Genomic DNA, 14,690 nt, shown 5'->3' with positions numbered 1-14,690 from the left:
CCAGCAGCACCACAGCCCCACTGTGCTCCCAGCTGGGGAGCTGCTCCCTGCCAGGACCTGCTGGGGCTTTGACTCGAGTGGGGTGACCTCCCTTCCACCCTGGCAGACTGGAAAGGTGGTGGGAGCAGCTTGCCCTGACCCAGCGAAGGGGCCGGGGCACCAGGGGCCCTTCCTGGAGCCATAAACTCACTGGGGTCCCTTTGCCCTCCCTGTGCCCCCATTTCCCCACTGGCACGATGTGGGCAATGGGCTGTCCCGAGGGAATGGGGAGGGGGTGGGACCTTTGCCTGTAAAGTCTTTGTACCAGGCAGAGCTGAAAGATGCATTTTTATGTCATTAAGGAACCAAAAGCTGAAGAAACAGAGGTGAGACAGGGAGGTGCATCAGCTGCAAAGGGATGTCATCCCTCCAAAACATGGGCAAACCACTGGGGCAGACCCTTCCTGGAGTGAAGGGAGCCCTGAGATGAGCCCCCTGTGCAGCTGGAGGGCAGGAGAAAGCCTTACAGGGACACACAGTGCCCAGTGTGCTCAGCTCGTCAGAGGGAAGGCCGAGAAGTGTTTTGATTGCAACGTGTAAGTACCTTCATGGGGATAAAATCCAGGTACTGGAGGGCCCTTTAATCTGGCTGTGAAAGACAGACCAAGGACCAGCAGCTGGAAGCAGATCCACAGGAGTTATATTTAGAAAGGAGGCATGTTGTTAATGGAGGCAGAGAGAGGGGATGGAGTGCCCAGGGATGACTCAGACCAAGGCTGGGCCCCCCTTGGCAGAGGAGCTGAGCCAAGCCCAGGTCAGGAGGGTGCAGGGGGGCTGAGGGTGAGGCCTGGCTGGTGATGACAAGGCAGGGTGGCCCCATCACAGATGGGGAAACTGAGGCACAGAGGGGCAGATGTCTAAAAGCCAAGCCCATGGGCTGGGCAGGGCTGGGGGTTTGCACACACAGATCAGGTGTCTGTGCTTAGGTGTGTCCCCCAGCACGTCCCTGCTGACACCCAGTGCCACCTGGGGCAGCCCAGGGTAGCCCACCTGGCCTCCATCTGTCACGCCAGAAGGGCACAGGTTTCCCGTGGATCCTGTATCACATCTGCCAGCCCTGTGGAGATGTCTCAGGTCCCCCCAGAGCTTCTTGGATTGCACCGGGCACCTCTGCTGAGGACCCGAGTTCCACCCCTCGTTTGCAAGCCCTGCTTTCGGCACAGTAATTATTGGCACAGACACTCCTGCTCAGAGCAGAGACTCTGTGTTTCATGTACCTCTCCCCAGGCACTTCATTACAACAGCCCAACACGAGCACTACTCTGATCCAGAGCCCCTGGAAGGCTCCCTCCTGCCTCTGGAGGGCTGGTGCTGAGGTACTGCAAGTGTGGCCACTTCCCCTCAAGGCACAGACGTTCAGGCAGAACATCTGATATGCAGGGATCAGTCCAGTTGTGTGATGAGGTGATTCAGTGCTCAGGTAGCCCTGTCTCCTGACTGTTACTCGGGGGACTGAGCCCCACAGGGTCCCTGTGGGTCAGGCACTGCTGTGAAGTGGGGTTGGTGGGGTGAAGGTCATCACAGAGGCATCACAGAGACATGGAATGGTTTGGGTTGGAAGGGACATCTCGTTCCAACCCCGTTCCATGGGCAGGGACACTAGACCAGGCTGCTCCAAGCCCTGTCCAATCTGCCCTTGAAGACTTCCAGAGATGGGGCATCCGTGGGATCTGGCTGGTCCTGTCTTTTCTGGTGCTGGAGCAGTGTAGGGAGGTAAAGGCAGAGGCCATGGGTGCTGCTGACTCTGCTTTAGGGCTCTGTTAACTTTAGGGGACAGAACAACAAACCAGTCCCATGCCCCAGGGCAGTGGGAACAGCCCCAAGGCTGCCAGAGCTTAAGGAGTTTGGACAACGCTCTGAGGGACAGGGTGGGATTGGTGGGGTGTCCTGGGCAGGGCCAGGAGTGGGACTGGATAATCCCTGTTGGTCCCTTCCAGCTCAGGGTATTCTGTGATTCTCTGATTCACTTCACTTTGTGCCACTGGAGATCTCAGCGGACACAAAGGGCTCATGTGAGCCACGGGACTGTTCTGTCTCTGTGCTGGAAAGACTTTACCTTTCTCTTCTATGGGAAGATTTCTGTGCTTAGAGCCAGAGTAGAGCCAGGGAAGCAGCAGGAGCTGCACAAAGGGCTGTGCAGTGGAAAATGTGGGCTCCTGGCCACTGACTCACACCTGTGAGTGCTGTGAGAGGCTGTGGCAGCACCAGGAGTGCTCTTTGAATGAGCTTTGCACAGGCAGGTGTGGCATTTACCCATTGTCTGGAGGCACCAAAGCACATGCCCGGCATCTCTGCCCTGGCAGGATTCCCACGGAAGCGGCTGTGTCAAGTCTCCGCTGGCTGTGGAGGGAGATGCCCCCAGCCCTGGCATATCAGCCTGGGGAAGGGCAGCCGGGCCCAGGAGCAGGAGATGCTGGGAGCCCGTCCCTGCCAGAGGACAGCAAGCTTGATGGAGAGAGGAGATCCTGCTCCTGTGCTGTCTGGCAGCAAAAACATGCAAATGAAGCTGTAAAAGCCCAGGTAACCCCTCAATTTGCCCAGCTCACCAGGGGCTGGCGAGGAGTGGCAGGGTCACGGCGTGCAGGAGGCTTTCCAAGCTGTCTCAGCCACGTCCCTGGCTGCGGAGCTGGGGAGGCACCTGCCAGCCTGCCTGGGAGCTTTGGGGATGCCATTTCCTGGCAGGTCTCCCTCTGCACAACCTGTGGTGTTGACAAGCCCCACTGAGGGTTGGGAGGGAGCCAGTGTCTGGCTGCCAACCATCTCTCCCCTCCTTGGCTCCCACAGCACAAAGGGCTGCAAATCACCACTAAAACATAGTTGGTGTGTGTGCCTGTGTCCCCTGGGGACACCCCATCCCTTTGTCACTGTGGCACGGACAAAGGTTATGCTCTGTGGAGCAACTTGTGCCAAGCATGTGCCTGTCCCACAGTGGTCCCAAAGAAGTGCCTGGTTTTGGCTGCTCCCTTCATCAGCCTCCTCTGGGAATCCTTGGCTCTTACCCCAGGAATAAAGCCCCTGTGACCAGGCTGGAAGACAACACTTGCAGGCTCATCAGCCCTGCTGGAGGCCTCTAAACATGCAAGGTGATGAGTCCACCCCGGGGGAAGGTGTGGCAGCCAGCAGTTACAGTGGGAAAGGTAACTGTTCTTTAAAAAGAAAGTAAAGGTATTTAGTAGATGGCAGAGATAGAGATGTCTAGAACAGCCTCACAGCAGACCCTGGTGTGATCCTGCATGCCCAGCCTCCTCCAGGCAGCTCTGCCCCTGCCCTCTTCTCTCACAGCTGGTTGTTTTGGTCCCCTGGCTGGGGAGAGGTGAGCCCGGCTGGCTCAGTGACAAGGGCTCCTTCCCAGGGCGTGGTGCTGCCATCCCCTCCAAAAACACACGGGCTCTCTTCCACTCCAGCCCCGAGCCCACTGGTGTGTCTCCAAGTTGGGTGACACCTCCTGCAGCCACTCCTGGTTAAGTTGTTGGTGCTTTGAGACCCCCCCGGCAGACCAGAATGGGAGCTTTGCTCTGCTCTGTGCTGGGAGTGTGGTGTGGGGAGAGCCCCTGCAGAGCAGGGACATCCCGAGGATGTCCCGGGGATGGCGGGAGGTGGGGACGGGACTGCCAGAGCAGGGCAGGGGGGTTGCACTATTGACCTTGAAAGGTCCCTTTCGACCCAAATTACTCTGTGGCGCTCTGAGTCCGGGCTGGGGGTGGGGAGCAGGGCCGGGGGTGGGTCTGGCTCGCAGCGCTCTCCTGACTACAACCATCTCCTGTGGCTTCTCCCCGAGGCCCCAGTCGGGACCTGCCGGCTGGAGAAGGGCTGATGGGCTGCGGATGGGGCAGCCCGTGCCCAGCAATGGCCAGAGCGCAGGGAAGGGGAACAGCGCACCCGGGGGCCCTGCTCCCTCCTTCCCACACCCAGGAGCCCTCTCCCTCCTTCCCACCGCCGTCCTCGGCAGAGCCGGGGGACCGAAAGGAATCACTGCCCCTTGCCGTGGCAGCATCCCCCTCCCCAGCCCTCTCCCCGGGAATATTTGAAGCGCTGGGGAGACTGGAATTCGTGGGGAAGCTCGCTGGCCTTCCTCCGGTCTCATCAGCATGACAATTGCTCTTTCGCCTGCTCTGTTTCAGATCCTACCCTTAACATTTAACCACTCCCCATTAATTTCCAAATTGCCACACACATCGCGGAGTCATTTCTCCCCTGCGCTGCTCTCAATGCCGGGGCCGGGCTATTCCCAGGGAGGCCGGGGCCGGGGGCAGACCTGGCTGCGGACCCCCGGTCCCGGGAGGGAGTATGGGAACAGGAGGAGAAGGGAGCTGGGGACCCGCCACTTGGCTTTGTCTGGTGGCAGACACATGGAGCACATTAGCAGCCTTTCAGTGGAAGTTTGATCGATGGGGAAGGCTTTCTAACTGACTATCAAAGCACGCATGGTATGTGAGAAGCAGACACCAATTAGTGATGTCTTTTTAAAGGCTGCCTTGTTAAGAGGGGAATAAGGGGAAAGAATGAAATTGGCCAGAAAACACGGAGCTATTTAACCTTAATTAGAAGAAAGGTGTGGGCTTTGTGAAAAGGCCATTTCTGAAAGGGGTTTTTCTCTCTGGGCATAAAGAGATCCTGCCTACTTGTTAGAGACTTGTTAGAGTTTATAAGGCTGGGCAGGAGGCTAACTTGTAGAAATGCCTTTTATGCCACTTGAATGTGTGGCTTGCTTATTATAGTCTGCCATCCTGCCAGGGTGGCTGGTGGAGAGGAGAGGAGAGAGCAGCAACTGCCAACTGGCTATAAATTTCATGAACATCATAAATGTAAGTGCTTTCTGGAGAGCTGTACAGATTGCACATAAAAGTCCCCCTTCTGTCCCTGTAAACTAGAAAGAGGGCTTTTTTGGCAAATTAAAAATTGTAGAGTGTCTTCCATGCTGAGCTAGGAAGCAGCCCAGGCTACAAATCCACCGCTCCAAAGTCGCAGCCGCGCAGGGAGGTCTCTGGCACCGCCACTCCCACGGCCACCGTGACCCGAGGGAGCAGGACCCGGAGCTGGGGGGGCTGCAGCCAGTGCCAACACCTGGGGGGACGCTGTGCCTATCTGGAGCTGCCAGGGCTCCAGGGGGCTGTGGATGGTGCCACCTCGGTGCTGGCACGGCTGCCAGCAGGCGAGGCACGGCAGAGCGTGTGCTGGATCGCGTGCGGCTGCACAGACAGGCAGCAGAGGAGTTCTGGGAGCCCTGGGACCGAGCGTCGCTCCTGGCTCTTCCCCAGCCCTCCCCATGACCTTGGGGAGCCACAGCACCTTTGGGACTCGGTGTCCTGGCTCCCGGCCGGGCCGGAGCGGGCAGTGCCCGGGCACGGGGCGCGTTGCACGCAGGGCTGGCACAGCGGCTCGGGGGCCGTGTGGCACCGAGCCAGGAGGGCCCTTGGAGAGGGGAACACGTGCTCCCCCCTGCCGCGGACCCTGACACCGGACGCGGTAAATAAGCACAGAAAGAGGCATTTTCCCCGTCAGCTGAACAAGCCTGTGTTTTATTCCCGCACTGCTGGGCTGGGCAGCCCTGCCAGGAACATTCCCAGCCTGCTCCTGGGAAAGACACGGCGCTCGTCCCTCCTCGCAGGGCTGTGCCGGCCTCGAGGGTCCGTGTTGGGATGGCGCCTGCTGTCTGCACAGCCCAGTGAGTTCAGCTTCTCCCTGCACGGATCAGGGCTTTTTTTTATCCCCTTGCTGTTCAATAAGGACCATAAATATCATCTAATGACTGTGTGGAGCAGGCATTTAAAGCAGTCATGGCACACGCACACACACAGTGCGATGCTCCCACCAAGCACCTGAGTCCTGGGGAAGGTGTTCCTGCACAGGGAGCAGGAGGATGTGCTTCCAGCCAGGGCTGATGGCCACGTCCAGCTCACAGCTCCCCACACCAGGGAGGGCAGAGGGGCACAGCCCCTCTTTGGTCTGGTTTGGTGGTGTCAGCCATTCCTGCAGAGCTGTGAGGGCTGCAGTGCTTGCTCAGGGTCAAAATTGCTTTTGGAGGTATGGCCAAATGGGGCTCACCAGGAGTGCCCCATGGAGACACAGAGTGATGGAGCCCTGACACCACCCTGTGCCAGTGAGGGATGTTTTGGTCCCCTGAGGCAGCTTCAGCCTTTGTTTCCCACGGGCTGCTCCCATTCAGCATCAGCCTCTGCCTGGAGCCTTGCAGGAGTGGATGCAGTTTTACTTGGAGGCCACTGTGGGCACAGCTCCCAGATGTTTTGCAGCTTCATTCCACATCATAGAAACCCAGAACATCCTGAGCTGGAAGGGATTCCACAAGGATCATTGAATCTAAAATGATCATTGAGTCTAACTCTTGTGGCCCTGCACAGACACCCCAACAATCCCCCCCTGGCCCTCAGAGCATTGTCCAAACCCTCCTGGAGCTCTGGCAGCCTTGGGGCTGTGCCCACTGCCCTGGGGAGCCTGGTCAGTGCCCAAACAGCCTCTGGGGGAAAACCTCTTCCCAATATCCAACCTGAGCCTGCCCTGACGCAGCTCCAGCCGTTCCCTGGGTGCTGTCCCTGCTCCCCCAGAGCAGAGATCGGAGCTGCCCCTGGGGAGGAGCTGCAGCCCCCGCTGAGCTCTGCCCTCAGCCTGCTCTGCTCCAGCTGCACACACCAAGTGCCCTCAGCTGCTTCTTATATGGTCCCTCCAGGCCCTTCACCATCTTCGTGTCTCTCCTTTGGATGTCTCTAATAGCTTTAGATCCTTCTTTTGTTGTGGCACCCAAAACTGCCCCCAGAACTTGAGGTGAGGCCGCCCCAGGGCAGAGCAGAGCAGGACAATCCCCTCCCTCACCCCGTTCAATGCTGGGCTCAATGTTGGCATCACTTCAGCTCCTTCCCTCCTCTGCCACAGAGCTTGGCCTGCCATCACATCTCCTAGAGGATCTCCCTGATCCAAACAGAGAGTGTGGGTGCCAAGGCCTTGGGGCTCCTTTCCCTTTCTGCAGAGCGCACGTGCCTGAGCTCCCGGGATCAGCAGGGAGTTGTGGCTTCAGCTAAATAAGAACCAGGGCTCAGCAAGGCTGCAACTCCAACGTGACAGCATGTCAGTGTGTGGAGGAAGCACCCTCGCGCTGAAATCCAAGGAAAAGCACGTTTCCTGGGGCTGAGTGCTGATTTCCTTGCAGCCACCCAGTTTCCCAGCTGCGGCACATCACACTTGGGATCGTTCAGCCAAGTGGGTTTGGGTTTGGGCAGCCCAGCTCTCTGTCTGGTTGAGGTGCTTCCCCAGCATGAGACTGGAATTCCCACTGTGTGCTGGGGCCCCGGATCTGCAGAAGGGACCGTTTCTGCTGGGAAAGCAGCCTGTGATCCTGTGATCCTGTGGTCCTGTGCACAGGCACTCAGTCACTGGCACAGCTTCATCCTGAGCCAGCCAGCTCTGGGACACAGAGGAGATACAGCGTGGGCACAGAGCCACAGCAGGCTGGGAGCCATTCCCAGGTGTCAGGTTGGACTTGGCATCCCGCTTTGAAGCATAGAGAATTCCCTGGACATTGCAGGGATTTGTGTTGTACGTTCCCTGCCCTCAGTCTGCAGCAACTCCCCTGGGCACGTCGGGTTTACCACGGAGCTGAGAGGGTGAGCCCCACGTCTGACCCTGCAGCAGTGAGGCTGGGCTTGTCACACTGGGGCTGTGCCAGGATGTGCTGGAAGGGATCTGGGAGCCCACGGAATATCTGCACGCCCTGCCGTGCCACACACCCCCCTGCACCAGCCCCACTTCTGAGCAGCCGAGTGCCAGAGGGGATCATTTCCACCTCCGTGCCGATGCTCCCAGATGCCTCAGCCCTCCTCCCACCGCGGGGCTCCCCCGTTTAACCCGGGGCCGTGCGTGTCCCGCGGGACGAGTGGGTGGCAGCGGCGGGGGAAGGCAGACGCGCCGGTGCCAGCCGCTCCCAGCCGCAGGGACGGCAGAGGGTGAGGTCCATCCAGCCCTTCCGGAAGGCGATCCTCCCCCAGCGGGGCTGCACAGACCTGCCAAGCATGAGGGAAATAAAACACGGAGGGCTGCGAGCCCGGCGTTCCGGGTGGGCAGCTGCCCGTGACCGCGGCTCCGGACGGGGCTGTCACCGTGTCAGCCCGTTCCCAGCCCAGGAACACGCTCTGCAGCGGCCCCAGGGGAGCTCGGGTGGCTGTGCGGACATGAACCACAGCTGAAGCCCCGTGCAGTTTTCCTGGGGGGGCTGTGCACCCCCAAAGCCGCGGGGCTCAGGCAACGAGTTCTCCTCAACCCTCTGCAGGGGTGGCTGCGACCCCCTGCAAACCCTTGTGCAGAGACAGGCTGGGTTAGAGCGTGACCTGTCCTCAGATGACTGAAGTTAAACCAAAATAACCCCAGCCCGAGCCAAGTCGGACTGCCAGGACAGCCTTTTGCATCAGTTCCCTAAATTAGAATAATACTGAAGTGGAGCTGGCACGGGGACAAGGCTGGCGCTGCGCGGGGAGGCAGGAAGGACACCAGCACATTCCCAGGCCCCTTTGGCAGCGGTGGGTCGGGCTTTCTCCTTCGGGAAGAGGCTCCAGAGGCAGGGACCAGGCTGCGGCAGGGCTGACAGCCCCTCTGCCCGGCCCAGCACTCCCAGGCACCGCGGCCAGGAGCGCAGCCCCCGGGCAGAGCTGCCTGCGTGCAGAGCGGTGCCGGCCGCGGGCTCTTCCCTGGCAGCACTGAGCAGCTCTCCTGCTCCCGCCGGCTCCTTGTCCCACTTGCAGCGTGCTGAAGCCTGATGTGCCCGGCTTGGGCCTGCACCGAGCCTTTGGGACTGCACCGAGAACACCCCCCGGCCCCGTGACACGGGCGGGGACCCCGCGGAGGGTGGCAGTGGTGCCACTGCCCGGGGCCAGGGGCTGCAGCAGGAGGGCAGGGCAGGGCAGGGCTCCCATCTCAGCACTGCCTGCTGTGACATCCTGGGGGGGGGTCTGGCCTGGGCACAACCCTCATCCCCAGGGGTGCTTTAATCCAGCAAAGAGCATGTGGGGACAGTCCTTCACGTGTCTGCAGGGGTGGGGAGGTGCTGCCTGGCCTCGGGATCTGTGGGATTTGAAACCAAGCAGGGATGTCTCCCCAGATCAGAGGGGCTGAGCTCACCCCACCCTGTGAAGGGGATGCTGCACCCGCTCCATCCTCCGCCCCTCTGAGGCTCTGACCTGCAGCCTCAGGGCTTGGTGGAGGAGTCTGGGGAGAAAGGCACTTTGGGGTGTGGTTTGAGGAGCCCTGAGGGCCCCTGTGGTGTCTGCTCCCAGGGCAAGGCAGCAGGACAGGGGTGTATCAGGAACTTTTTTCAGCTCTTGGGTCAAAGACATCTCGGTTCTCCCTTCCACATGCCAGGAGTCCTGCTTGGAGCCACCCTGAGAGCCTGAAAAAGGCTGGGTGGTGGCTGTCACATTGTCATCGCCTCTCTGCAGTGGCACAAAGACCTTGGGGTGCTGTGAGCCCCCTGCACACACCACAGCAGGATGAGTTGTGCCCACCAGGCCTGTGCCCCAAAAGCAGGGCCATGGGCACAGCGTGGCAGGGAGGATGCACGTTGGCACAAAACAAATGTGCTTAAATGGGTCTGCCACGGCCAGAGCCCTGCAGCCTGTCCTGCTGCTCTGTCTGGCACAGGGGAGGCAGGAGCAGGTAGAGAGGTGGGGGGTCAATCCCTCCCATGGTCATAGAACCACAGAATATCCTGAGCTAGAAGGGACTCACATGGAAGTCCAACTGCTGGCCCTGCTCTGGTTGTGTCAGTGCAAAGTACTGGGGTGGGAGCAGGGCAGAGTCAGACCCTAACACAGGGTTTGGGGTGCCTGTGGTTCCCCTCAGGAGCCCCCTAAATGCCCCAGAGTGTGTCATGTTGGTGATGCCACTGTGTCTCGAAAGGCTGGATCTGGACAGTGCCCAAGGGACTGCAAAGGTCAGGAGCAAATGGGTGCTGGGTCTGTGCTGCAGGAGCAGCAGAGGGTTCACAGCTGGCTCCTCACATGGTCCTGCCACACTGAGGTGGCACCACGGGGACCCCCAAGCTCTCATGGTGACAGGAGGCAGCTGCAGACCACCAGTCCCCTCGCTGGAAGAGTGCCCTGGCTTTGAGGCACAGCTCAGTCCAAGTGAGGACTAATGCAAAACATCAGGGTTTGGCAGGAAAAGATTCCTGGGGAAATTCCAGCCTGGCAGAATTAGAGCTCGGCATGCACAGGAGGGGGTTGGGTCCCTGAGGGCAGGGACTGGGCAGTGTCACTGTGATCTTCCCCCTGGTTTAAACCAGAAATCAGCAGGCACTTTTCCCCACAGAAACATTTCCGTGTTGGAAGTGAAGCCAAGGAGCCATCACCACCCTGGGAGCAGGCACTGCCATCCCAAATTCCCTGTGCTGGGCAGATGGAGCAGCTCAGGGGGGACCTGCCACTCAACCACAGCAACACCAGCCCCTGTCACCAGGGCAGTGCCAGCTGCTGACAGGCACAGTCCTGGTGGCTTTAGGGATGGAGTCATTTTGCTGCAGTTGCATTGGGGAAATTGGGTGTCTGGTGTAACAGGGCACAAGATTTCTCTTGAAATCCTTGCAAAAATCAGGGGGCATCCTATGGAGGGGGGATCAGAGGATGTGCAGAACTGAGGTGGAAATCATGGGTCATAGAATCATGGAATGGTTTGGGTTATTCCACCCCCTGCCATGGGGCAGGGACACCTCCCACTAGCCCAGGTTGCTCCAAGCCCCGTCCAACCTGGCCTTGGACACTTCCAGGGATGGGGCAGCCACAGCTTCTCTGGGCAACCTGTGCCAGGGCCTCCCCACCCTCACAGGGAAGGATTTTTTCCCAATATCCCATCTAAACGTACTCTCCTTCAGCTTAAAGCCATTGTCCTTCAAAGCTGTTATAAAATGATTTTACTGCATCTGTGCAACTTGAAAAAGCAGAGATCCCTGAGTTCCTGGTTCTGCCCTCCCTCCCAGGGACACGGAGTCACTTTGGGCTGTGCTGTGTTTTGGAGAAGCTGCCCAGAGCCTTTCCCACAGCACTGGGACCTGCAGGAACCCAGCTCTTCCTCTGTGGGGGCATCCATCACCCACCTTCCCCCTGGGAGGGATCCTCCAGCCTCAGCTCTCCCACAGCAGGGGGAAGGAACCCCCCCAGTTCACAGGGCACTTGAGCAGCCCCCCACAGCCCTCCCTGCCAGCAGTGGGGGGTGTGCTGGGGGAGTGGGGACCTTCTCAAGGGGAGGAGGATCAGCTGGATACAGCCACCTCTGTGGCCCTTGGGCATCTTGCTGGGAGCACTGAATCCTGGCCCTTGGAGGTTCTGATGGACATCCCAGTGCACTGGGAGTGTTGAGTCCTGGCTCTCAGAGGGTCTGATCTCATCCCAGCCCTCCTCTTCCCAGAGCCGACATCTCCCAGGTCCTGTGCTCCCTCTCCCTTCCTGTTCCTGGATGCAGTCGCCCCATCACATTCCTGGGATTTCTGTCCCCCCAGGTGTGTATTTAGTGAATGTCTGGCCAGGACAGTGGCTGATGCCTCTGCACTCAGCTGCCTGGGGCAAAGCTGTCCTGCCCAGGCTGAGTGAGGATGGGCAGCAGAGTGTCAGTCCAAGGGGTTCCTGTGCCCCAGGAAGGAATGGCTGGGCCAGGGGCAGTGGACAGAGGGCTCTGCAGCCTCACCAGCCCCACCCCGGCCCTCTCTGGCCTCAACTGCTGGAGGCAGGGGGTGGGGGAATGTTTTATGTGATCCTCAAAACTCCCAGGGAAAACCCTGAAAATGTGGCTGAAGGGTCAGAAGCCAACAGGGCTTTTGAAGGACGTGTCCTTTAAAGGATGTACCAGGACCATGGGACTCTGCCTTCCCATGGCCTTCGTACCCCCACCGGGAACGGGGGATGCTGGGGGGGCTGCTGGGAGCTGCTGTCCCCAGCTCCTGCCTCTGGGATCTGGAGATGCTCTGGAAGGTGCTGTGGGGCAAATCAATGGGCTCCAAGAGCAGGCAGGGCAGGGCAGCAGCTGAATCCTCGGTGAGGGGCTCAGCCCAGCCCAGCCCAGCCCAGCCCAGCTGGGCACTGCAGGGAGGGGAAGGAAGGGCTGACTGAGAGCAAGGGCTGGACAGGAGTCACCGTCCCCATCCCAGCTCCTGCCTGTCGGGGTGAGGTGACACCTCAGTGACAGGCCCAGCCCAGCATGGCCCCTGGGATGGGATGATGGACAGCGGGCACAGGAACAGAATTGGAATGGGCTCAGCCATTGGAATGGGCTGCCCGGGGAAGCAGTGGATTCTCCATCCCTGGAGGTTTTTAAGATAGGACTGGATGTGGCATCAGTGCCGTGGTCTAGCAACTGCAGTGGTAGTGGATCAAGGGTTGGACTTTATGATCTCAGAGGTCCCTTCCAACCCAGCTGATTCTGTGGTTCTGTGATTCTATGAAGTGTCCCCTGCATGGAGAAGCAGGAGAAACTCCTTGGAGAGGTGTTGCACTACGAGGATAGAAATTTGGCAGAAAATAACCCCCCTTGGTGGGTGATCCTCAGGGATCAGAGGGGCTGGGTGTGGCTGGGCTTCATTTCTGATTGGAACCAATCCAGCACATTGAGCCTGGTGGTGTTCCCAGGTGCCCCAACAGTGAGTGTGGGTCACAATCCTGTGAGTGAGTCTGGTCTCACTCATGGTCACAGATTCACCAAAACTGAGGTCACTAATTCAATACTGTGAGTCTGGTGGAGTTCAATAAGAACTTTCACAACAGATTCACAGATAATGCAGTTTATTGGAGCAACAGACTACAGATTCTTTTAGATTGCCGGTGATACAGTCACTACACCTCCAAAATATAAATGTGTAGCACCATGTGCAAGTGCTCCCAGGGATCCTCTGACACAGTCAGAGGCACAAATCTTACCAAAGAGACGCTCGGAGGAGGAGAGAGGTGCAAGCCCAGGCACTTGAATGTAAGGTGGTTGTGTTTTCCTCCTCTGCCAAGGAGGATTTCAAATGCCAGTTTATACTTTTGGGAGAAGCAGAGGTGAGACTGTAGTCAAACATTCTGTTACTGCTGTCATAAATGGGGGGGGGAGCAGCCACTTTATATGTAAATGAGGGATGTTGAGAGCTACAAAGACAGGGATTATGAAGGCCGTGGGTCTTGTGCAAGGGCAGAACAGAACTGTGACACCTCAGTGTCACTCCCTCTTCCACCTGGCCCATTGTGGTGATAATGGTCATCCCCAGGCTCCACCTGAGAACCCACCCCCTCTCAGCAGGACATCACCCCCACAGAACCCCCTCGGCCCCACACATCTCATGGCACATCTAGAAATGCCTTCCCCACGTGTCTCAGGGTGTATCCCATGGCTCTTGGCCTCATTCCTGCCAGAGGGTCAGAGCAGTGGTGTAGGACAGCCCTGGGAGTGCTCAGGGACAGGGCTGAGCAGTGCAAAGGGCTCCAGGGTCTGGGTGTGACCCAGCAGGGGAGGAAATCCTGCACAAACCCTGGGCACCCCAAAGCTTTCTGCCTGGGCCACCGTTCCTGAGCGTGTCACTCTGCTCCAGGGGTGCACTGGGCCAGCTTCACCCTTGGGGTGGGATCAGGGGGCCCCTAATGTAGGGAAAGCTCTGGCACATCCCTGACACTGAACCCCCTTGGCATCCTCACCCTGCTGGGGGAGCTTGGCTGTGCTGCCAAGCCTTGTCCTGCCTTCCCAAGGTGGAGCAAAGGGCATGTGTTTTACAATTCCAAAGGGATCCATCCTCTCCCATGGCAGTCCCAACTGGAATGCCAGCTCCTGGCAGCACTGGACCCTCCAGGGGCTCTCTGGGCACCAGAGCTGGTGTGTGAACGTGCCACCTCACAGGTGCCTCCTGAGGTCACAGAATCATGGAATTCCAGAATCTCCTGAGCTGGAAGGGGCACACAGGGGTCTTTGAAGTCCAACTCCTGGCCTTGCACAGGACAACCCCAAGAATTCCCTCAAGAATTCAGGGGGATGAAGTGATGGAGAGCAGCCCTGAGAAGGACCTGGGGGTGCTGGTGGATGAGAGGTTGGACATTCCCTGGCCCAGAAACCTCCCGTGCCCTGGGCTGATCCCCCAGCATGGGCAGCAGGGCAGGGGGGGATTCTGCCCCTCTGCCCCCTCAGGGGAGACCCCCCTGCAGAGCTGCTCCAGCCCTGGGAACAACAGCAGAAGGAGGTGGAGCTGCTGGAGAGAGTCCAGAGGAGGCACCAAGATGATCAGAGGGCTAGAGCAGCTCTGCTGGGAGGAAAGGGTGGGAGAGCTGGGACTGTTCAGCCTGGAGAAGAGAAGGGTTTGGGGTGACCTAGTTGCAGCCTTTTGGTGCCTAAGGGGAGCTACAAGAAAGATGGAGAGAGACTATTTACAAGGGCCTGGAGTGACAGGACAAGGGGGAATGACAGAGAGTAGGTTTAGATTAGATAGTGGGAAGAAATTGTTCCCTGGGAGGGTGGGGAGGCCCTGGCACAGGTTGCCCAGAGAAGCTGTGGCTGCCCCATCCCTGGAAGTGTCCAAGGCCAGGTTGGACGGGGCNGCAGAGATCGGAGCTGTCCCTCAGGAGGGAGCTGCGGACACTTCTTCTTTCAGTCCTTCAAAGAAGACATTGGGAACAGAAACAAGGAATCTGCCCAAAGCT

General features: G+C 58.9%; 1 long non-coding RNA gene across 1 annotated transcript; it reads left to right on the top strand.

Moving 5' to 3' along the window:
- The first annotated feature begins 1,622 nt into the window (after window positions 1-1,622).
- On the top strand, window positions 1,623-3,167 carry LOC108504988. The gene is made up of 3 exons (XR_001877334.1): window positions 1,623-1,752; window positions 2,343-2,559; window positions 2,969-3,167. It is a non-coding gene; the product is annotated as an uncharacterized LOC108504988 (long non-coding RNA).
- The last annotated feature ends 11,523 nt before the right edge of the window (window positions 3,168-14,690 follow it).

The sequence above is a fragment of the Lepidothrix coronata genome, unplaced genomic scaffold, assembly GCF_001604755.1.
Source record: "Lepidothrix coronata isolate B3197 unplaced genomic scaffold, Lepidothrix_coronata-1.0 Scaffold180, whole genome shotgun sequence".
In the NCBI taxonomy this organism is placed as follows: Eukaryota; Metazoa; Chordata; class Aves; order Passeriformes; family Pipridae; genus Lepidothrix; species Lepidothrix coronata.
The sequence above is the reverse complement of the archived record's forward strand: the minus strand, read 5'-3'. Positions and strand labels throughout refer to the sequence as shown.